This window comes from Ovis canadensis, chromosome 9 (assembly GCF_042477335.2).
Source record: "Ovis canadensis isolate MfBH-ARS-UI-01 breed Bighorn chromosome 9, ARS-UI_OviCan_v2, whole genome shotgun sequence".
Lineage (NCBI taxonomy): Eukaryota > Metazoa > Chordata > Mammalia > Artiodactyla > Bovidae > Ovis > Ovis canadensis.
The window spans coordinates 21,892,805-21,919,339 of record NC_091253.1 but is presented as its reverse complement, the minus strand read 5'-3'; positions in this window follow the sequence as shown (position 1 = coordinate 21,919,339).

The following is a 26,535-nucleotide window of genomic DNA, read 5'->3' as shown; positions in this document are numbered from 1 at the left end:
GCACCTTTTATGTTGTTTGCATCAGTTGACTTTAAATAAAGGAGGTGACCCTCCATAATGTGAATAGACCTCATCTAATCATTTGAAAGACTTTGAGAGCAAAACTGACGTTTCCCTGAAGAAGAATAAAATTCTGCTTGTGACCTGCAGTGTCAATTCCTGCCCAAAATTTTCAGCCTGAAGCCCTGCTCTTGTACTTATCCAGCCAGACACCACAATTGCATAAACCAGTTCCTCAAAATAATTACCCTGATATATGTTTCCTGCTGGGTCTCTTTCTCTGGGAAAGCTTTCACTGATACAGATACTGGTGCCTAGAGTACAGAGAGTTCTGGGATGAAGGCTTGCCCCAATGTATAGCCAGCATTTTACCATTACATTTACACCATCGAGGCAGGATTAATGTTAACTGAGCATGGAATTTGATTCTTTCTTTATTTTATTTTTTATTTTTTTTCTAATTGGAGGCTAATTACTTTATAATATTGTGGTAGTTTTTGCCATACATTGAAATGAATTTGATTCTTAATTGGAGCTGTACTTTATGATAGTTTTTTTTTTTTTTTGTCAAAATCTCAAGACATGTCTTTCTTAATTAGCACTATGCACATGGAATTTAATTTCTTAAGGCATTTTTTCCCCATTTTTTTGGATAAATAGCAGTGTGTCAGGTGATGAACCTTTGACCATCAACTCCAATCCATAGACTTGTCATGACCTTTCATCTGAATAAATGAACAGAAGAACTCATGCTCATGTATCATTGTGGAAAATTATTTTAGCATATCAAATTTGAGGTTATTCCTTGAAATTTATTATGATTTTTATTATTTCAATACAATTTTTACTCATCACATCAGGTAGATTGTTTCACCATCAAGAATATATATATATATTGTCTATGTACTAATTCTGCAGGCTTTCATCTTTAAATAAGCATGGGACTTTTCCTTCAAATTAAAATTCTGCCTTGTGCATTCTTGTTTTCCAAGCTATTATCATTTTTTAAATAAATTATACATTGTAAATGAAAACCAGGATGGTGTTTCATCTTTTCTCATACATATATTTCAGCAAACTGGCCATTAAACTGAAGGAAGATGAAAAGTAAGTATGTCCACCTCCATCATGACAATGTAGACTATCAGGTTTTCTTTGCTGAAAATGCAATTCTAATATTTCATCTAGCAGTATTGTTATTTTAATCAAGAGACACACTTTTAACAGCAGTCATATCTTTCCCCATAGGCTCATTAGAGTGACAATGCTGTTCTGATTATGCCCAACTGAATCCACAGGAATTGATGGAATGTAGGAAAACCATCATACAACATTCTTATTTAGCAGTTGTTGATGATACAGTTTTCCTAGCACATTGTGCAATGCAATATTTTTCCATCAAATATTTTTAATGCTGTCTCTAAAACCAGCACAGAAGATTCTTTAAAGGTAAAATCAGTAGAATAGTTTTGTTGTTTTGGATAACTAAAAACATATATAGCACTCTCTTGAGGACTCCTGGTGTTGAACTATCTTTTAACTGTTCTTTCACAAAATTTGTAGTGATTTATTTATATTTGTCACTTGTACTCACATAAGTAAATGCTAACTACATCTAACTACAAAAAAGATCTTAGTGACCCAGATAAACATGAGGATGTTATCACTCACATAGAGCCAGCCATCCTGGAATGTGAAGTCAAATGGGCTTTAGGAAGCAAAACTATGAACAAAGCTTGTGGAAGGGGTGGAATTCCGGTTGATCTATTTGAAATCTTAAGAGATGATCCTGTTAAAGTGCTGTACTCAATACGCTAGCAAAGTGGGAAAATTCAGCAGTGGCCACAGGATTGGAAAAAGTCAGTTTTCATTCCAATCTCAAAGAAGGACAATAGCAAAGAATGTACAAACTGCTGCGCAATTGTGCTCATCTCACACACTAGCAAAATAATGCTCAAAATTCTTCAACAGTAGGTTGAAGTTAAGCTTCAACAGTATGTGAAGTGAGAACTTTCAGATGTTGAGGCTAGATTTAGAAAAGACAGAGGAGTGAGAGATCAAATTGCCAGCATCCATTGGATCATAGAAAAAGCAAGCGAATTCCAGAACAAAAAGACATCTACTTATGCTTTATTGTCTATGTTAGAGACTTTGACTGTGTGGATCACAACAAACTGAAAAATTCTTAGTGATGTGAATAACAGACCACTTTTCCTGCCTCCTGAGAAACCTGTATGCAGGTCAAGAAGCAACAGTTAGAACTGAACACGGAACAACAGACTGGTTTCAAACTGGGCAAGGAGTACATCAAGGATGTTTATTGTCATCCTGCTTCTTTAACTTATGCAGAGTACATAGTAAGAAATACTATAATGGCTGAAGCACAAGCTGGAATCAAGATACTCAGGAGATATATCAATAAGCTCAGATATGCAGATGACAGCATCCAACTGGCAGTAAGTGGAGAAACTAAGGAGCCTCTTAATAAAAGTGAGAGAAGAGTGAAAAAGCTGGCTTACAACTCAACATTCAGAACACTAAGATCATGCCATCCGGCCCCACCACTTCATGGCAAATAGATGGGGAAACAGTGGAAACAGTGACATACTTTATTCTCTTGGGCTCCAAAATCATTGCAGATGGTGACTGCAGCCATGAAATTGAAAGACTCCTGTTCCTTGGAAGAAAAGCTATAAGAAGGCTGGACAGCATATTAAAAAGCAGACACATTACTTTGCCAACAAAGTTCATCTAGTCAAAGCTATGGTTTTTCCAGTAGTCATATATGGATGTGAGAGTTGGACCATAAGGAAAGCTGAGTACCAAAGAACTGATGCTTTTGAACTGTTGTGTTGGGGAAAACTCTTGAGAGTCCCTTGGACTGCAAGGAGATCCAACCAGTCCATCCTAAAGGAAATCAGTCCTGAGTACCCATTGAGGGACTGATGCTGATACTGAAGCTCCAATACTTTGGCAACCTGATTTGAAGAACTGCCTCATTGGAAAAGACCCTGATAATGGGAAAGATAGAAGGTGGGAGAAGAAGGGGACAACAGAGGATGAGATGGTTGGAAGACATCACCGACTTGATGGACATGAGTTTGAGCAAGCTCTGGGAGTTGGTAATGGACAAGGAAGCCTGGTCTGTTACAATCCATGGGGCCACAGAGTCAGACACGACTAAGCAACTGAACTGAACTGAAATCTGAAGAACAGATAGAATTATTGTTTTAAATTATTTATTTATTTAAAATAAAAAACAAACTTTTTTATGAACTAATGAGAGTAGTTTGAAATACTGAATTCAACTTGTTTACACAAGCTATTCTATTTGTTTTGCTTTTTCTCTGAAAGTATTCTCAGTCTTTATTGTACTAATGTTTATTTTATTCTCTAAAAAATAGGATGGACTTCATTGGGTAGCAAAGAGTCAGACACAGCTGAATGACTGAACTGAATCACTAACAACTCTTTAGTATTTAGGACCTAAAAGACAAGATTATTGTGCCACAAATTCTATCTATTATGTTAATGTACTCAGGATAGATGCCAAGAAATATTGAATATTCTTACTGAACTCAGTGGCAATGTGAGTGACCCTCTGTTTTCCTATTTGTGTGACTATCATTTATCATATACTAATAAGTTCTAAGCTTCCATATATGTTAGCAAAAACTGGAGTAGGCCTACATGAAGGAGGCCAGTATTGTAAATAAGTAATCAAAAAGGCAGCAAATAGCAATATTCTTTCATGTTGGATATCATCTCTCAACTCAGTATCTTGTGATTATAAAAATCATGATTTAGCAATTACTCAGCTGCTTTTAATTGACAGTGTAAATAATCCCACAAAATCTGAATATTTGTTTCTTGTTTATTGCCTATAATACTTACATTAAAAACAATATCAATTTGTTTAATCAGTCATAAAAATATAAAGAAATTACTATAAAATCAAGATAGCAGCTCTATCTTTTTAGGGAGACTTCAGACCCATAAACTGAAACTGAAGTAAATGCTAGGCATCAATTTAAATATTTGATGCTGATATACTATTTTTATTTTTATTTTTTTTATTTTTTATTTTATTTTATTTTATTTTTTATTTTATTTTTTTTAATTTTTAGTTTTTTATTTTTTAAATTTTAAAATCTTTAATTCTTACATGCATTCCCAAACATGAACCCCCCTCCCACCTCCCTCCCCAGAACATCTTTCTGGGTCATCCCCATGCACCAGCCCCAAGCATGCTGCATCCTGCGTCAGACATAGACTGGCGATTCAATTCACATGATAGTATACATGTTAGAATGTCATTCTCCCAAATCATCCCACCCTCTCCCTCTCCCTCTGAGTCCAAAAGTCCATTATACACATCTGTGTCTCTTTCCCTGTCTTGCATACAGGGTCATCATTGCCATCTTTCTAAATTCCATATATATGTGTTAGTATACTGTATTGGTGTTTTTCTTTCTGGCTTACTTCTCTCTGTATAATCGGCTCCAGTTTCATCCATCTCATCAGAACTGATTCAAATGAATTCTTTTTAACGGCTGAGTAATACTCCATTGTGTATATGTACCACAGCTTTCTTATCCATTCATCTGCTGATATACTATTTTTAGTCAGATCAAATTACCCCAGATATCTAAGGAAAATTTATATTTATTTAATCTAGAAGATGATTGATTAAGTTCCATCTGAAAACTGATTTGTCAAATCAAATATAGAAGATTCTGATTCAGAATTGAATTCTGACTCAAAAGGAGACTGCTTCAATTCTTGTAATATTTATTCAGGTGTTTTTTCACAGGTAACAATGCAATTAATTGCTTTCAGCTTTCACTTTCCCATCCTACCTTAGAAAAATTAATAGAATGAGTTAAAACTCCCAGATGTAACACTTTGAATGACAGATTATTGTTGAAAGAACTAAGTAGAAAAGCCCTCATTTGGAATTCAACTTCCACTCCTTCCAGTTTAGGCTCTCACTATCTGTATCCCTGGCAGCTGGACAAGAGGACGTTTCTGCCACACTTGTTGTCTCCTCCCTGCCCCACAGGTTTCTCTTTTATCCATTTAAACACTACTCATAAAGCTTACTTCAGATTCACTTTTAGTTAAAATGTTACTAATATTTGCAGCCTTAATGATTTCTTTCCCATCTAGTACCATCATAGTGTGCCATTAATTTCCATTCATGTACTATTTTCTCTTATGTGCTTGCTTAATATTTTCACATTCATTATCCAGTGAAAAAAGAATCTATCTGCAGCACTTTTATTTGTCCATCTTTAATTTTTTAATAAAGCTTAGGCATTGTCTTACTGACCTTAGAAATATCAATTCTACATACATCAACTGTGTTCCTAGAAATGTATCAGTTTTTCTATCTTATGTTTGCAAGTGTGATTCTAAGATGATAGCTCGTGTTTGATAGGAGCCACACTCTGTCTGGTGCTTGGCTGCTTCCTTTTCTGGGACCACAGGTTGGCCCTGGCTTCCATGTGAGGCATGATTACCCTCTGCCCATGGGGCTTTCTGCTGGCAAAATAGCTGTTTGCATTCAATGAGCCAAAGTCAGATTGTCTAACAATTATGGGCAGCTCCATAAAGAGAAGCTAAAAGATTTGTATTCAAATTGAAAATGCCCATGTAATTGAGTTGCTATCTGGCTAATTATAAACAAAGTATTATTCTAGTCAATCTTTTATTTCATGGCACATTCTTTTAAGAAGCACATGTGCAGACATTTTTTTTTCCTTTATGTTCTTCTGTGGAAAACATTTTTCTCTATATGTCATGGTTCTTCTAGAAGACTGTTTCCGCCTTAAACTTCAGACATCTTCACTGGATACATGAATAAAATATATACATTGCATTTGTGATTGAAATAAAATATGATTGGTAAACATTAACTGTTGTGATTCCATTAAATTATATTTAATATCTGTGAAACAATACTCAATAATAGAATATTTGGCATTAGGTTATTAAATACTAAGATCACTGTTTAAGTCTAATCAAAAAACATATATTAAATTATTATCTTTATAATTGTGAGCAATTAAGTCAATGCTGGGCTGGAAGAAGCACAAGCTAGAATCAAGATTGCTGGGAGAAATATTAATAACCTCAGATATGCGGATGACACCATCCTTGTGGCAGAAAGTGAAGAGGAACTAAAAAGCCTCCTGATGAAAGTGAAAGAGGAGAGTGAAAAAGTTGGCTTAAAGCTCAACATTCTGAAAACGAAGATCATGGCATCTGGTCCCATCACTTCATGGGGAATAGATGGGGAAACAGTGGAAACAGTGTCAGACTTTATTTTGGGGGGCTCCAAAATCACTGTAGATGGTGACTGCAGCCATGAAATTAAAAGATGCTTACTCCTTGGAAGAAAAGTTATGACTAACCTAGATAGCATATTGAAAAGCAGAGACATTACTTTGCCAACAAAGGTCCGTCTAGTCAAGGCTATGGTTTTTCCTGTGGTCGTGTATGGATGTGAGAGTTGGACTGTGAAGAAAGCTGAGCGCCAAAGAATTGATTCTTTTGAACTGTGGTGTTGGAGAAGACTCTTGAGAGTCCCTTGGACTGCAAGGAGATCCAGCCAGTCCATTCTGAAGGAGATCAGCCCTGGGATTTCTTTGGAGGGAATGATGCTGAAGCTGAAACTCCAGCACTCTGGCCATCTCATGAGAAGAGTTGTCTCATTGGAAAAGACTCTGGTGCTGGGAGGGTTTGGGGGCAGGAGGAGAAGGGGACGACAGAGAATGAGCCTGGATGGCATCACTGGCTTGATGGACGTGAGTCTGAGTGAAATCCAGGAGTTGGTGATGGACATGGAAGCCTGGCGTGCTGCTATTCATGGGGTCAGAAAGAGTCGGACATAACTGAATGACTGAACTGAACTGAAGTCAATGCTAGCAATATTTTCTTGAGATGAAATATCTATATTATTTTTAATTGAAATTGGCTTTTGAATCTCTTTGTTTGCAGGAAGAACATGGCAGATAAGCTCACACAGATGTATTATTACATGAACTCAAATATGCTCAGCTTCTTGCAGCACTGATTCCACAAACAGCAAAACACACTGATGTTTTAATAGATCCTCCATACCCAGTGAAGTATCTACAGTGGTTTACAGATGGCAGAATAGAAGGATATGAGCTCACCTCTTCTTAAAAAAGCACTAAACTGACAACTAACTGCTAAACAACTATCATCAGTAACAAAAACAACAAAAGCTGGAAACTACCAAAAAGCATACCCTACCTACAAAGAATGGGAGAGGGGTTCAGGATGGGGAACACGTGTATACCTGTGGCGGATTCATGTTGATGTAATGGAAAAACCAATACAATATTGTAACATAGTTAACCTCTAACTGAAATAAATAAATTTATATTAAAAAAAGAATAAACTACAATGAGATGTTAGGAGGGGTGCAGTCATGATAAAATCTGACACCCACTGGGTGGGCAACTCAAAACTGGAAAATAATTATACCACAAAATTTCTCCTACAGGAGTGAAAATCCTCAACCACATGTCATTCTTCCCAGACTGGGGGATTTGGCAGCGAGAATAGGAGCCCACAGACAACCTGGTTTTGAAGGCCAGTGGTTTGATTGCAGGAACTCCATAGGAATGAAAGAAACAGAAACAACATTTTTGGATGGTGCACACAAGGTCTGGTGCACACAAGGTCTAATGCGCACAAGGTCTATTGCACACAAAGACTCAGAAAACAAAAACAAAAACAAAACAGTGATCTCATAAAAGACTGGGCCAGAACTACCTTTTAGTATTGGAGGATCTTCTGCAGAGTCAGGAGTCAGCTGTGCTCATTGTAAGGACAAAGACACTGGCAACAGTAGTTATGGTGGGTACTCATTGGCGTGAGCCCTCCTGGAGGCTGCTATTTCTTCCTAAAATCTTATCTCCACCCAGCAGCTAATAGGCTCTAATGCTGGGATGCCTCAGGCCAAACAATCCAATAGAGTGGGGATACAGTTCCACACATCAGCAGACAGGCTGCCTAAATTCTTCTGGAAAAAAATCCTATCCATCAGAGGGACAAGATTCAGCTCCACCCACCAGTGGGCAGAAACATGTACCTCCCACCAAGAAGCATACACAAGACTCTTAGAGAGCACCATCCATTAGTGGGCAGATAGCAGAAGCAAGAGGACTTACAATGCTGCAGCCTTCAGAATGAAAACCACAATCACAAAAGTTAGATGAAATAAGATGGTTGAGGAATATGTCCCAGATAAGGAAACAAGGGAAAACCCTAGAAGAACAACTAAGTGAAGTAGAGGTAGGTAAAATACCAGGGGAAAAAATCAGAGCAATGATAGTGAATATAATCCAAGATCTTAGAAAAAGAATGGAGGCACAGATTGAGACTATACAAGAAAGGTTTAACAAAGACATAGAAGACCTAAGGTACAAAGAGATGAACAACATAATATATGAAATAAAAATATGCACTAGAAGAAATCAAGAGCAAAGTAACTGAGGCAGAATGGATAAGTGAACTGATAACAGAATGGTAGAAATCTGCAATAGAACAGAATGAAGATAAAGATTTAAAAGAAATTAATACAGTCTAAGAGACCTCTGGGACAACAGTAAGTACAAAAACATTTATCTTATAGGGGTCCCAGAAGAAGAAGAGAAAATACCTGAGAAAATAGTTGAAGGGAACATAGCTGAAAACTTCCCAAAGATGATAAAGGAAACAGTCACATCAGTCCAGGAAGTGCAGAGAGTTCCAGGCATGATAAACCCAGAGAAGAATGTGCCACAAGACATAGTAATCAAACTTACAAAAATTAAAGGCAAAGAAAGAGTACTAAAGAGGAAAGCAACAGATAACATACAGAGGAACTCCCATCAGATTATCAGCGGATTTCTCAACAGAAATTCTGCAGGACAGAAGGAAGTGGCACAATATATTTAAGAAAAAGAAAAAAGACAAAACAAATAAAAAAACAGTTAACAAAATGACAATAGGAACATGCATATTGATAATTACCTTAACGTGATCAGCTTACTCCATCCAAAAGACCTCGACAAGACTTGTATATATGTTATCTATTAAAGACCCATTTCAGACCTAGGAACACATACAGATGAGGGAGTAGAAAAATATATTCAATTCAAATGGAAATCAAAGTTGGAGTAGCAAAATAGACTTTAAAAAATGACTGTTACAAGAAACAAGGAGGGACACTGCATACAGATCAAGACATTAATCCAAGAAGATTTCACAATCATAAACATATAAGCAGCAAACAAAAAAGCATCCCAATATGTAAGGCAAATACTAACAGCCATAAAAGGAGAAATAGATATTAACACAATAATAGTGGAGGAATTTAAAGCCCCACTTTTATCAGTGGATAGATCATCAGGACAGAAGATCAATAAAGAAAGACAGGCCCTAAATGACACATTACACCAGATGAACTTAATGGATATTTACAGATCTTCTCATACAAAAGCAATAGAATAGACATTTTACCCAGGTGCACATGGAACATTCTCTAGGATTGAGTACGTGCTGAACCACAAAGTGATCCTTGGAAAATTTAAGAACATTTAAATAATATCAAGTATCTTTTGTAACCACAATGATAATATGATATTAGAAATCAACTACAAAGAAAAAATTGTAAAAAAACATAAACACAGGCAGGCTAAACAAGATATTACTAAACAATCAATGAATCACGGAAGAAATCAATTAAAAAAACTGAAAAAAAAACCCTGGAAATGAATCAAAACAAAGCAAAATAATTCAAAATGAATGGGATGCAGCAAAAGTAGTTCTGAAAGGAAAGTTTATAACAAGAAAATCTTACCTCAAGAAGCAAGGAAAATCACAAATGAACAACTTAACCTTATACCTAAAGCAATTAGAGAAAGAAGAACAAACAAAACACAGTTAGTAGAAGGAAAGAAATGATAAACATCAGAGGAGAAATAGATGAAAAAGAAACAAAGAAAACAATAGAAAAGATCAATGAAACTAAAACCTGGTTAAATGAAAATATAAACAGAGTTGATAAACATTTAACCAGACCCATTAAGAATAAAAGGGAAAAAACTCTAATTGGTAAATTTAGAAATGGAAAATAAGTTACAGGGGACAAACAGAAACACACAGGATCTTAAGAGACTACTACAAGTAGCTACATGCCAATAAGTGGACAGACTGGAAGAAATGGACACATTCCTAGAAAGCTACAATATTTTGAGATTGAACCAGGAAGAAATAGAAAATATGGACAGAAAAATCAAAAGCATTGAAATTGGTGATGAAAAGATCTTTCATCAGACAGAAGTCCAGGATCATATTGTTTCATAGGTGAATTTTATTACACATTTAGAGAAGAGTTAACATACATCCTTCAAAACTCTTCAAAAAATTTGCAGATGAAAGAATGTTTCCAAGCTTGTTTTATGAGGTCATTACTCTGATACCAAAACCAGACAAAGATATCACAGAAAAAAATAAAAAATAAAACAATCATTGATGAACATAGACACAAAGCCTCTGCAAAATACTAGCAAACAGAATCCAACATGTTAAAACTACCTTATGACCCAGCAATCCCACTTCTGGGCATACACACCGAGGAAACCAGAATTGAAAGAGACACATGTACCCCAATGTTCATCGCAGCACTGTTTATAATAGCCAGGACATGGAAACAACCTAGATGTCCATCAGCAGATGAATGGATAAGAAAGCTGTGGTACATATACACAATGGAATATTACTCAGCCGTTAAAAAGAATTCATTTGAATCAGTTCTGATGAGATGGATGAAACTGGAGCCGATTATACAGAGTGAAGTAAGCCAGAAAGAAAAACACCAATACAGTATACTAACACATATATATGGAATTTAGGAAGATGGCAATGACGACCCTGTATGCAAGACAGGGAAAGAGACACAGATGTGTATAACGGACTTTTGGACTCAGAGGGAGAGGGAGAGGGTGGGATGATTTGGGAGAATGACATTCTAACATGTATACTATCATGTGAATTGAATCGCCAGTCTATGTCTGACGCAGGATGCAGCATGCTTGGGGCTGGTGCATGGGGATGACCCAGAAAGATGTTATGGGGAGGGAGGTGGGAGGGGGGTTCAAGTTTGTGAATGCATGTAAGAATTAAAGATTTTAAAATTTAAAAAATAAAAAACTAAAAAAAAAAAAATAAAAGCATCATACCCCATTATCAAGTGGCATTTATCCCAGGGATGCAAGGATTTTTCAATATACTCAAATCAATCAGTGTGATATACCACATAAACAAATTAAAGAATAAAAACAGCGTGATCATCTTAATAGATGCAGAAAAACATTGAAAAAAATCCATTTATGATAAAATCTCTGCAGAAAATAGACACAGACTGAAAATACCTCAATATAATAAAGGCCATATGACTTTCCTGTAGCTCAGACAGTAAAGAATCTTCCTGCAATGCAGGAGACCAGGGTTCTATCCTTGGGTTGGGGAAATATTCTGGAGAAGAGAATGGCTACCCACTGCAGTGTTTTTGCCTGGAGAATCCCATGGACAGAGGAGCCTGGTGGGCTACAGTCCATGAGGTTGCAAAGAGTCGGACACAATTGAGTGACTAACACCACTACGCTATAGCAAACCCATAACTAACATCATAGTTGATGAAAAGTTGAAAACATTTCCTCTAAGAGCAGGAAGACAACAAGACTATCCAAATCTCACCAATTTTAGTCAACATAGTTTTGGAAGTCCTAGAAATAGAAGGGATCCAAATTGAAAAGGGGCAAACAAAACTGTCACGGCTTGCAGATGATATAATAGTATATATAGAACATTCTAAAGATGCTACCAGAAATCTACTAAAACTTATCAATGAATTTGGTAAATTTGCAGATAGGAAATTAGTACACAGAAATCTGTTTTATTTCCATACATTAGCAATGAAAGATCAGAAAGAAGAATTTTTAAAAATCCCATTTACTGTTGCATCAAAAATAATAAAAATACATAGGAATAAAGTCACCTAAGGAGATAAAAGACCTGTATTTTGTAAATTATAAGACGCTGATGAAAGAAAAAAAAAGATACAAACAGATGAAAAGAGATACCAGGTTCTTAGAATTGGCACAGTCAATATTTTCAAAATGAATGGGAATTCTAACATGTATACTATCATGTAAGAATTGAATCTCCAGTCCATGTCTGACGTAGGGTGCAGCATGCTTGGGGCTGGTGCATGGGGATGACCCAGAGAGATGTTGTGGGGAGGGAGGTGGGAGGGGGGGTCATGTTTGGGAACGCATGTAAGAATTAAAAATTTAAAAAAAAAATAAAAAATTAAAAAAAAACAAAACAAAACAAAAAAATGACTTTATTACTCATGGCAGATTCAATGCAATTGTTATTAGGTTATAAATGGCATTTTCCCCAGAACTAAAACAAGAAACACCATTTGTATGGAGACACAAAATACCTGAATAGCCAAAACAATCCTGAGAAAGAAAAGCAGAGCTGGAGGAATCAGACTCCCTGCCTTCAGACTATGCCACAAAGCTACAGTCATCAAGACAATATCATGCTGGCACAAAACCAGAAACATAGACCAATGGATCAGGATGGAAAGCCCAGAAGTAAACCATATACCCAATGGTTACCTAACTTATGACAAAGGACACAGATTATATACTTGAGAAAGAAAGTCTCTTCAATAAGTGGTTCTGGAAAACTGGATAGCTACAGCAATCCCACTGCTGGGCATACACACCGAGGAAACCAGAATTGAAAGAGACACATGTACCCCAATGTTCATTGCAGCACTGTTTATAATAGCCAGGACATGGAAACAACCTAGATGTCCATCAGCAGATGAATGGATAAGCAAGCTGTGGTACATATACACAATGGAGTATTACTCAGCCATTAAAAAGAATTCATTTGAATCAGTTCTGATGAGATGGATGAAACTGGAGCCTATTATACAGAGTGAAGTAAGCCAGAAAGAAAAACACCAATACAGTATACTAACACATATATATGGAATTTAGGAAGATGGCAATGATGACCCTGTATGTAAGACAGCAAAAAAGACACAGATGTGTATAATGGACTTTTGGACTCAGAGGGAGAGGGAGAGGATGGGATGATTTGGGAGAATGGCATTGTAACATGTATACTATCATGTAAGAATTGAATCGCCAGTCTATGTCTGACGCAGGATACAGCATGCTTGGGGCTGGTGTACGGTGATGACCTAGAGAGATGTTATGGGGAGGAAGGTGGGAGGGGGGTTCATGTTTGGGAATGTATGTACACTCGTGGTGGATTCATGTCAATGTATGGCAAAACCAATACAGTATTGTAAAGTAAAATAAAGTAAAAATAAAAATTAAAAAAAGAATGAAATTAGAATGCTACTTAACACCATATAAAAAAAAATAGACTCAAAATGGATTAAAGACCTGAATGTAATACCAGATACTATAAGTCTCTTAGAAGAAAACAAATGTTAAACATTCTCTAACATAAATTGCAGCAATATTTTTTTTCAATTCATCTCCTAGAGTAATCAAAATAAAAAACAAACTAACAACAGCAACAACAAAAAACACAAATGGGACCTAATTAAACTCAAAACATTTGCACAACAAAGGAAACCAAAAACAAAATGAAAAGACAATCCACAGAATGGGAGAAAATATTTGCAAAAAATGCTATTGAAAAGGAATTAGTCTTCAAAATTTACAAGCAGCTTCTGTGGCTCAATACAAAACACAAACAAAAACTCATCAAAAATGAGCAAAAAGCATAAATAGACATTTCCCCAAAGAAGACATACAGATGGCCAAGATATGAAAACATGTACAACATCATTAATTATTAGAGAAATGCAAATCAGAACTGTAATATGATATCACCTCATGACATTCAGAATGATCATCTTCAAAAAATGTACAAACAGCAGATGTTGGAGAGAGTGTGGAGCAAAGTAAACCCTCCCACCCTGTTAGTGGTAATATAAGTTGATAAAGCAGTTATCAAGAACAATATGGAGGTTCTTTATAAAACTAAAAGTATAGCTATCCTATGATCCAGCAATCCCATTCCTGGGCATATATCCTGAAACAATCATGGTTTGAAAGGATACAGGCACTCCTATGTTCATTGCAGTTTTGTTTACAATATCCAAGGCATAGAAGCAATCTAAATGCCCGACGACAGATGAGCAGATGAATAAGATATGGAACATATTTGAAATAGGATATTACTCAGCCATTAGAAAGAATGGCATAACAACTTTTGCAGCAACACGGTTGGACCTGGAGATTGTCATACTAAGGAAGTCGGAGAAAGACAAATGATATGTGATATTGCTTATATGCAGAGTCTAAAAATTATAATACTAATGAACTTATTTACAAAACAGAAACAGACTCACAGACTTAGAGAATTTATGATTACCAGAGGGGAAAGGAGTGGGGGAGGAATAGATTGGTAGTTTGGAACTGAAATGTACATATTGCTATATTTATAATAGATAACAAATAGGGATCTATTGCATAGCACAAAGAACTCTGCTCAATTCTGTTACAAGATAAATGGGAAAATAATTTGAAAAACAATATTTACATATATATGTGTAACTGAATCACTTTGCTGAGTTGGAGCAAACTCCAGGAGATAGTGAAGGACAGGGAAACCTGGTGTGCTGCAGTCCATGCTGTTGCAAAGAGCCAGACACAACTTAGAGACTGAACAACAATACACCTGAAACTAACACAACATTGTTAATCCCAAGTGTTCCAATAAAAAATCAAAAATAGATGCATTAAATAACTGAAGTATAATTTTCAATGCTATCTTAGCTTTAAGTGAAATATCTACTTTTATCTAAATAATACTAAGTAAAAATAGATTATTTAGCACATATTTATACCTTATATCACTAGGGAAAATTGCATAAATAAAATATTTTTAAATATAATGTTATAATTTCTGAATACTCATAAAATACATCTTTAAAATTTTGTTTTCATGAACAATTGTAAAGATAAAGTTAAACCATTAGATTAATTTTGAAATACAATATATTTGTTAAAGAGGGTTTATTTAGTGGTACTTTAGTTTCTACCATAGGAAATCCCGGGAGAACATGGGGTTATAGTGTGATTGCCTCTAATTCCATTGAGGAAAATATCGGGAGTGGAAGTGACAGAGGAAGTTCCATTATTCAAATAAGTAAGAGAGGATCAAAAAATCACATAGAAATGTACAGAATGATTTGGTGATGAAATCATCCTCAGAAAACCTAGATTCACCTCTTCATTCATTCATTCTTGCCTTTGGGTTACTGAGGTGTTGGGAATTAATATAGACATTATTTCAGGTGTAGTCAGCACATCACAATTCCAAAGTGTGACACAATTTTCATCTAATTATGAGAGTTAAGGGAGTGGATCCATAATGAATTTAGTCACAGAATTAAGTTCCAGAGTGCCAATACATAAGCAGGTATTATCTGTTCAGTCCAGTTGCATTTTCCCACTACTTGTAAAGCCTGTTTGCCTTAGAAATGTCACTTGGGTATTCTAGATGATTCTTCTCTATCACACAACTTAGGGTTGAGCAGGGAAGGTGAGGCACCTGAGCCACCAGATGCCAGATATGCCAGTTTGCTCATTAGAATTTTATTTTAGAAATGACAAAAGTATCTGATTCTGTGCTGTCCTGTCCCAGACTGCTTAATATATGCATGGATTACACCTATGTACACTTTTAAGAGGAAAGAGCAAAAGCATGGAGTTTGAAGCCTGAAAAAAATTCCTTTTGACTACCAGCTTCACAATGTATTATCTGGGATACACTCACCCTTTCTTGGTCAAGCAGGTGTTTTCCATCCAACTATGTGTCAAGACAGTCCATGTTGGGATACAAGACTGACAGAATAGCATTACTGCTCTTGTTTTATATTTCAAATCTCAAGAGATATGGTGACATGCATGAAGCATCAAAAGTGTAAAGTGGCTAGGGACTGATTTAATCTGAGATATCAGAGAATAAGGAAATGAGATTTGAGATAGAATCTGAAAAACCAATAGGACTCAATAGATGAGCAGAATTAGAGAAGAGCGTGCTAAGCATATGAAAATCTGGAGGCAGAGGGTAAGAGTCAGGGGTATTGAAGGAAAGTATTAACAGGGAGGCCTGGAGCACAATTATGACCCATGTATGGGAATCTGGGTGGGACAATATAATTAGAGAGAGAGGCAAGGGAACTTTTAATTTTTTTGATGTTCAGTTTTCATATTCATGGGCTTCCCTGCTGGCTCAGCTGGTAAAGAATCCACCTGCAATACAGGAGACCTGGGTTTGACTGGGAAGATCCCCTGGAGAAGCAAAAGGGTACTCACTCCAATATTCTGGCCTGAAAAATCCCATGAACTATAGAGTCCATGGGGTCGCAAAGAGTGGGAGATGACTGAATGACTTTCACTTTCATATCCATAAAATAAAATGTGAAACTTACATTAGTGTTAAAAATGTGTATCTTAATGCACTCATCCCATGATTATCAAACAGGAGGCTTGCACAGTTAAAGAAAAGTTAGATGACTTATGGATGCTAGCTTTTTGTTTGTTTGGTTGGTTTTGTTTACTCTCTTAGTCTGCTAGAACTGCCATAATAAAGTACCACAGACTGTTTGCTTTAAACAACAGACATGTGTCCTCTTGTAGCTTTAGGGCTGTAAATTCAAGATCAAGGGGCCAGCATGTTTGATTTACCCCAAGGCCCTTGGTTGCCTTGACTGCTCTCTCCCCATGTCCTCACATGGTTTTTTCTCTGTGCACATGCATTTCTGGGATCTCTTCCTTTTCTAACAAGGACATCAGTCATACTGCATTAGGACTCCACCTACACATGTTCACTTCACCTACTTACTTCTTTAAAGACTCAATATCCAGATCTGTCACACTGGAAGGTACTCAGAATTAAGACTTTACATAGAAATTCTCTAAGTTTATATAGAAATTCAGTGCATAACATTTGGTTTGCTCAGACTGTTGTAAACTGCAAGTCTGTTTTCTCTCTTTCACTCCAGGCTAGAAAATCTTTTAGAACTCATTTTTCCCTCAGGATATGTTTTTCACTATCTCTCTTTTGTCTTATTTCCCCTCCCATGTTATGCTGTGTTTGCAGTTGTATATTCCTGTTTCAAAGTGTCAGTTCTCTGGTTGCTCTGAACTTGTTCTCCAATTCTGGGTCATAAAATAGATAATTTTATAATCATATTTGTATATATTGATAGTCACACAGTCATATCTTGACTCTTTGGGACCCCATGGACAGGCTCCTCTGTCGATGGAGATTCTCCAGGCAAGAATACTGGAGTGGGTTGCTATGCCATTCTCTATATCATGTATACCAAAAAAAAAAAAAAAAAAAAAAAAGCTTTTGTAGACTATACACTATACATAGTTGTGAGAACAAGTTATATATTGAACAAATGTAGATACAAATGTATTAAGGAAAACACTGAAAGGGTAAGACAATAATAAAATAACCAAGTATTGTGGTAGAAGCAATGGCAAAGAATCTGCCTGCAATGCAGGAGACCCAAGTTTGATCCCTGGTTTGGGAAGGTACTCTGGAAAAAGGAATGGTTACCCATCCCAGTTTTCTTTCCTGGAGAATTCCATAGACAGAGGAGCCTGACAGGTCTATGGGGTCACAAAGAGGCAGACATGGCTGAACAACTAACACTTTCACAACACAGTGTTATTATTAACAACCAGAAAACTATTGAGACAAGGCAAAAATTGCTTAAATGACAATCAACTTGAGAAAAAAATGTCAATGAACCATTAAAAATATACTACTCAGTGGAAGCGTAATGAAATGCAGATATCTAGCTCACCCAAATATGTAATACCACCATACATTCTGGGTGATACTTATTAACTCTCTCCTTATTTACCCATATTAATATTATTATGTTTTCTATATTGCATTATCCTATTTATTGTAAAGAGTTATTATCCCTATTAACATCTGAGAAAATCAAGCTTCAGAGGTTCCACTAGATCAAAAGCTTGCCCAAGGCTATTGCTAATAGCTCTAGAACTTGATTTCTTGATCCTTGCCTCCAAACCTTGCTGCTTTCTTCAACTTTTTGTGATATGCAAAGGAAAAAATAGAAAGACATGTCATCGTGTAAGATGCAGTGGGGGTGATGTGTAAACATGCCCAAGAAACTATGGCTATGGGGCATTAAAGGTTATTCATGGAAATAAAAGTATAGTATATTTGAGAACTATTGTTCAATGTTCACCTCCATCAGAAACACAAGCATGTTCACACACACACACAGACACAGAGAAATGTAAAGTTTCATGAACAATTGGGTTTCATTATCCATTACTTGAAATCACAAAAGGGCCACTCTGGGAGGGCTTGTTTAAGCAAACCTAGTACTTGTTAAGCAAACCTAGTAAAATTCATCATCACTATGACATCTATACTTACCGGGTCTCAAACTGCAGTGACTTGAGACTCAGAGATAACACTTACGACCATCCTTCCAGATAACTTGAAGATGGACAATAAAACTGAAATGAAAATTGATGTCTTGAGCCATAAAATTTAGCTTTATGTTTTATTGGTTGCATAGAGTCAAACTCATAAATTTTGGAGTGAAATTGACTCTAAAAGAAAGGCTATATCAGTTATGGGAGATAATACTATTTAAAATGGCTAAATGGAGGTGCTGGAACATCCCCTTGTACTTTTTGCTAAGGAGAAATATTCAGTTCAGTTTAGTCACTCAGTCGTGTCCGACTCTTTGTAACCCCATGAAGCACAGCATGCCAAGCTCCCTGTCCATCATCAACTCCCAGAGTTCACCCAAATCCATGTCCATTGAGTCTGTGATGACAGCCAACCATCTCATCCTCTGTCATCCCCTTCTCCTCCTGCCCTCAATCTTTCCCGGAATCAAGGTGTTTTCAAATGAGTCAGTTCTTTGCATCAGGTGGCCAAAGTATTATTATTTCAGCTTCAGCATCAGTCCTTCCAATGAATATTCAGGACTGATTTCACTTAGGATGGACTAGTTGGATCTCTTTGCAGTCCAAGGGACTCTCAAGAGTCTTCTCCAACACCACAGTTCAAAAGGATCAATTCTTTGGTGCCCAGCTTTCTTTGCAGTCCAACTCTCACATCCATATATGACCGCTGGAAAAACCATAGCCTTGACTAGACGGAACTTTGTTAAAAAAGTAATGCCTCTGCTTTTCAATGTGCTGTTTAGGTTGGTCATAACTTTTCTTCCAAGGAGTAAGCATCTTTTAATTTCATGGCTACAATCACCATCTGCAACGAATTTGGAGGCCAGAAAAAGGTAGGGGTGTTAATACCTCATCTGAGATGTTAAGCCAGTTCAGTGCTGCACAAATGTAAAAGAAATCTCTAGATTTCTTTTTCAAGCTGTTTTTAGAATTAAATAAAAACAATTTCAAATCTAACTTTATGTTTCATACATACACACACACACACATACACCCATGTCTCACACATATTTTTTTAAAGCTATACATAACAGAATTTTATCAGAAATTGCCTTTGAAATACAATTTCTGTTCTATTAATTTGTATTAGAAAAAGTTTTATAGAAGAGAGAATAGATAAAATTAATTAATAGCAACGGAATCAAAATAGTTTCTTATTATTATGTGCTTGAAACATAATGCTTTAGGACAAGACCTATAGGATCTAACATAGATGTGAGTGTGACTGCTTTGTAAGAAAGAAAAATGAAGTGACAATTATGTGGCTTAGTCTCCCTTACATGAAAACCAAGTTAACTGAAAAGTCAGAGGATCCCTAAGAATAGTTTAAAGAAACATTCTGTGGCTAAATATCTTTAGATAAATAACTGAATATGTTTTTATAACATTTTTAAGCTGAATACTTAAAGGGGGGATGATTATCTTAATATTTAAATGAAGGATGGGGAAGTAACAATCCCAAGACTTAAGCCACACTTGCATGCAGTGATAACGTGAATTCTAAGAGAAGGTGTTCTAATGCAGAGAAAATCTCTTCTAGAAAGCATCATGTAGCATGGATTCACTCTTCTGTTAAAAAAAATGCATAACACAAGAAATAAACACCTATGTTATCTGTAGGGTACAGAGAATTGGAAAATTCTGAAACTTTAGATGACTCACTGTTGAGAACAGTGCAGAGGATTTCTTGTTTCATTTCTCCTTTCAGAAAAGACTTGGAAGTTTAATGTATCAAAATACAGAATCAACTCTGAGGCAGATATTGTGAGTTTGGGCAAATAATAGGAACTTGGAAGGAAGTGGTCACAAATAGGCCATGCCACAAACTATCAGACTTTGGTTGAACAAACGTCACTGAGTACACACTTTGACAATTGGGATCTGAAAACTGTTTTTGTTGTTATTTGTGGTTTTGCTGGCTTTTTAAGGGAAGGAAAAACAAAAGTCTTAAGTAAAGTTAGGAGAAGCATGGTCCGTTTTGAGGGCTGCTGATCAGATAACCAGCCACTACACTTGTTTCGTATGATGGGTCTACAAGGCCTTAAGTTCATTTGTAAACATTTTTTATGAATCTTTTCTTTTTCTTTTTTTTTTAAAGGATGCATACTATGCAAGTGCTGTTGGTGATGGTTTACTTTGGAGAAAAAGGGAGGAACGATAAGTTCATTTCTTTAGGGGAAAGCTTTCACTTCCCTGGTGGCTCAGATGATTAAGCATCTGTCTTACAATGTGGGAGACCTGGGTTCGATCCCTGGGTCGGGAAGATCCCCTGGAGAAGGAAATGGCAATCTACTCCAGTACTAATGCCTGGAAAATCCCATTGACAGAGGAGCCTGGTAGGATACAGTCCAGGGGGTCGCAAAGAGTCGGACAGGACTGAGCGACTTCACTTTCACTTTACATTAAGATAGCCTGGTATTTGAATAATCCAACACTGTCTTTTCAGATTAATTTGTGTTTTCAATCAGTAGGAAGAGACACAAGTTACTCGCTTGAGACAATTACAATTTTCAAAACCAGGACATTCCTAGACTCTTAAAAGTGTGTTAACCGAGATAATAGTGGACTCAAAGTACAACAACCTGGTGGGATCCAGAAGCCCAGGAATTTACATAACATTCAGACTCCGAGCTCACCTTTTCTCTGTGCTCCCCAAAATTATTTTCTATGTTATGGAACATTCTCTGATGGCTAATGGAAAGTAAGGTGTGTGTGTGTGTGTGGGGGGGGGGATGATGCATTTCACTTCTTTTCATGGAATGAGAATGAATTCTTAAAAATGCATCTGAGAGCATTTGTACTATACCTATTTCATCAGTTCAGTTCAGTTCAGTTCACTCGTCCAGTCGTGTCTGACTCTTTGCGACCCCATGAATCGCAGCAAGCCAGGCCTTCCTGTCCATCACCAACTACTGGAGTTTACTCAAACTCATGTTCATCGAGTCAGTAATGCCATCCAGCCATCCCATCCTCTGTCGTCCCCTTCTCCTCCTGCCCCCAAACCCTCCCAGAATCAGAGTCTTTTCCAATGAGTCAACTCTTCACATGAGGTGGCAAGTATTGGAGTTTCAGCTTTAGCATCAGTCCTTCCAATGAACACCCAGAACTGACCTCCTTTAGGATGGACTGGTTGGCTCTCCTTGCAGTTCAAGGGACTCTCAAGAGTCTTCTCCAACACCACAGTTCAAAAGAATCAGTTCTTCGGTGCTCAGCTTTCTTTACAGTCAAACTCTCATATCCATACATGACCATTGGAAAAACCATAGCCTTAACTAGATGGACCTTTGTTAGCAAAGTAAAGTCTCTACTTTTGAATATGCTATCTAGGTTGGTCATAACTTTCCTTCCAAGGAGTAAGCATCTTTTAATTTCATTGCTGCAATCACCATCTGCAGTGATTTTGGAGCCCCCCAAAATAAAGTCTGACACTGTTTCCACTGTTTCCCCATCTATTTCCCATGAAGTGATGGGTCCAGATGCCACGATCTTAGTTTTCTGCATGTTGAGCTTTAAGCCAGCTTTTTCACTCTCCTCTTTCATCAAGAAGCTTTTTAGTTCTTCTTCACTTTCTCCCATAAGGGTGGTGTCATCTGCATATCTGAGGATATTGATATTTCTCCTGGCAATCTTGATTCCAGCTTGTGCTTCTTCCAGCCCAGTGTTTCTCATGATGTACTCTGCATAGAAGTTAAATAAGCAGGGCGACAATATACAGACTTGACGGACTCCTTTTCCTATTTGGAATCAGTCTGTTGTTCCATGTCCAGTTCTAAATATTGCTTCCTGACCTGCATATAGGTTTCTCATGAGGCAGGTTAGGTGGTCTGGTACTCCCATCTCTTTCAGAATTTTCCACAATTTATTGTGATCCACACAGTCAAAGGCTTTGGTATAATCAATAAAGCAGAAATAGATTTTTTTTTTCTGGAACTCTCCTGCTTTTTAGATGATCAAGCAGATGTTGTCAATTTGATCTCTGGTTTTTCTGACTTTTCTAAAACCGGCTTGAACATCTGAAAGTTCACTTATTTCATCAGCTTTACTAATTAGAAATAAGAATCAAATTGCTGTCTTGATACTATTGGAATCTCCACATCCAATGAGCCTTTTATTTCAACTTAAGCAAGAGTTGTAGTGGTATCTGAGGGCAAGAGAAGGCTAATTGTCACTGCCATTGTTAGACAATTTTTGTATCACCTGATTCCAAATGCTATTACCTTTCAAACCTCAAAACCCAAATTTTTGATGTGGAGGCATGTTCCTTTTATGTTTACAAAACTAAAACAAACAAACAAACAAAGAAACAAAAGCTTTTATCTTGTAGAATGTGACAAAAGAATGCTGAATCATGCCAGCATATGAGCTAGACTGGAATCTGATGTGTGTATATTGGTCCCTCCTCTTTGTGTACCCCCAGTTACTACAGTAATAAACTTTCTGTGTACAGGTCAGGGACATTTTATTTCATTAGATATAATCTATAACTTTTGTGTTGTGAAAAAAATATTTTTAAATACTCAAAATTTTCAGTTGGGTAATAATTTTTATTTTAATCATGATATAAGTGTCAGCATAAAAAATATTCAGCTTAAAAATATGCAGTTGTAAGTTTTTAGAAATTATAAACTAATGACTCCACACATTAGTGCATGTAGTATGGATAAACAGGAGAGAAAAAGAAATTATTCATCTTAAAATATTTCTTAAAATATAATTTTAGAACAAATTAAAAGCACAATTTAAAAAAAAGCACAATTAAAAATATTATCAAAAGTAACACTTATATAACGTTTAATTTTGAAAAACAATTCAAGTAATATGATGACCATAAATACGTGTCTCACACTCCCTCCCCTTTACATTTCTATCTTAAAGACCACTAGGTTGTACCAGTAGCATTAAAAAGTATTAATAGTTTGAGAATGGAATCAATAGGTAATGTCCACCAGAGCATAATTAAGCCCTGGTGGCTCAGAAGATAGAGAATTTGCCTCCAATTCAGGAGAACTGTGTTGGATCCTGGATCAGGAAGATCCCCTGGCATGAGAATGGCAACCCACTTCAGTAAAACAAAGAAAAGCATCCAAATGGACAGAGGACCCTGGCAAGCTACAGGCTACGGGGTCTCAAAGGGTCAGACACAAAGAATGACTATTTTCAAACCGTAATTCAGTTCAGTTCAGTTGCTCAGTAGTGTCCTACTCTTTGCAACCCCATGAATCGCAGCATGTCAGGCCTCCCTGTCCATCACCAACTCCCAGAGCTCACTCAGACTCAAGTCCATTGAGTCAGTGATGCCATCCAGCCATCTCATCCTCTGTCGTCCCCTTCTCCTCCTGCCCCCAATCCCTCCCAGCATCAGAGTCTTTTCCAGTGAGTCAACTCTTCGCATCAGGTGGCCAAAGTACTGGAGTTTCAGCTTTAGGATCATTCCTTCCAAAGAAATCCCAGGGCTCATCTCCTTCAGAATTGATTGGTTGGATCTCCTTGCAGTCCAAGGTACTCTCAAGAGTCTTCTCCAACACCACAGTTCAAAAACATCAATTCTTCAGTGCTCAACCTTCTTATTAGCCCAACTCTCCCATCCATACATGACTACTGGAAAAACCATAGCCTTAACTAGACGGAACTTTGTTGGCAAAGTAATGTCTCTGCTTTTTAATATGCTATCTAGGTTGGTCACAACTTTTCTTCCAAGAAGTAAGCATTTTTAATTTCATGGCTGCAATCACCATCTGCAGTGATTTGGAGCCCCCAAAATAAAGTCTGGCACTGTTTCCACTGTTTCCCCATCTATTTCCCATGAAGTGATTGGACCAGATGCCCATCAAGAGGCTTTTTAGTTCCTCTTCACTTTCTGTAACAAGGGTGGTGTCATCTGCATATTTGAGGTTATTAATATTTCTCACAGCAACCTTGATTCCAGCTTTGTGCTTTTTCCAGTCCAGCATTTCTCGTGATGTACTCTGCATAGAAGTTACATAAGCAGGGTGACAATATACAGCCTTGTTGTACTCTTTTTCCTATTTGAAACCAGTCTGTTGTTCCATGTCCAGTTCTAACTGTTGCTTCCTGACCTGCATACAGATTTTGCAAGAAGCAGGTCAGGTGGTCTAGTATTCCCATCTCTCTCAGAATTTTCCACAGTTTATTGTGATCCACACAGTCAAAGGCTTTGGCATAGTCAATAAAGCAGAAATAGAAGTTTTTCTGGAACTCTCTTGCTTTTTCCATGATCCAGCAGATGTTGGCAATTTGATCTCTGGTTCCTCTGCCTTTTCTAAAACCAGCTTGAATACCAGAAAGTTCACAGTTCACATATTGTTGAAGCCTGGCTTGGAGAATTTTGAGCATTACTTTACTGGCGTGTGAGATGAGTGCAATCGTGCAGTAGTTTGAGCATTCTTTGGCATTGCTTTTCTTTGGGATTGGAATGAAAATTGACCTCTTCCAGTCCTGTGGCCGCTGCTGAGTTTTCCAAATTTGCTTGCATATTGAGTGCAGCACTTTTGCAGCATCATCTTTCAGGATTTGAAATAGCTCAACTGGAATGCCTTCAACTCCACTAGCTTTGTTCGCAGTGATCCTTTCTAAGGCCCACTTGACTTCACATTCCAGGATGTCTGGCTCTAGGTGAGTGATCACATCATCATGATTATCTGGGTTGTGAAGATCTTTTCTGTACAGGTTTTCTATGTATTCTTGCCACCTCTTCTTAATATCTTCTGCTTCTGTTAGGTCCGTACCATTGCTGTCCTTTATCGAGCCCATCTTTGCATGATATGTTCCCTTGGTATCTCTAATTTTCTTGAAGAGATCTCTAGTCTTTCCCATTCTGTTGTTTTCCTCTATTTCTTTGCATTGATCGCTGAAGAAGGCTTTCTTATCTCTTCTTGCTATTCTTTGGAGCTCTGCATTCAGATGCTTATATCTTTCCTTTTCTCCTTGTCTTTCCGCTTCTCTTCTTTTCACAGCTATATGTAAGGCTTCCCCAGATAGCCACTTTGCTTTTTTGCATTTCTTTTCCATGGGGATGGTCTTGATTCCTGTCTCCTGTACAGTGTCACGAACCTCATTTCACAGTTCATCAGGCACTCTATCTATCAGATCTAGACCCTTAAATCTATTTCTCACTTCCACTGTATAATCATAAGGGATTTGATTTAGATCATATCTGAATGGTCTAGGGGTTTTCTCTACTTTCTTCAATTTAATTCTGAATTTGGCAATAAGGAGTTCATGATCTGAGCCACAATCAGCTCCTGGTCTTGTTTTGTTGACTGTAAAGAGCTTCTCCATTTTTGGCTGCGGAGAATATAATCAATCTGATTTCAGTGTTGACCATCTGATGATGTCCATGTGTAGAGACTTCTCTTGTTTTGTTGGAAGAGGGTGTTTGCTATGACCAATGCATTTTCTTGGCAAAATTCTATTAGTCTTTGCCCTGCTTCATTCTGCATTCCAAGGCCAAATTTGCCTGTTACTCTAGGTATTTCTTGACTTCCTACTTTTGCATTCCAGTTCCCTATAATGAAAAGGACATCTTTTTTGGGTGTTATTTCTAAAAGGTCTTGTAGGTTTTCATAGAACTGTTCAACTTCAGCTTCTTCAGCATTACTGGTTGGGGCATAGACTTGGATTACTGTGATATTGAATGGTTTGCCTTGGAGATGAACAGAGATCATTCTGTCATTTTTGAGATTGCATCCAAGTACTGCATTTCAGACTCTTTTGTTGACCATGATGGCTACCCCATTTCTTCTGAGGGATTCCTTCCCCACAGTAGTAGATATAATGGTCATCTGAGTTAAATTCACCCATTCTATTCCATTGTAGTTCATTGATTTTTAGAATGTCAACATTCACTCTTGTCATCTCTTGTTTGACCACTTCCAATTTGCCTTGATTCATGGACCTGACA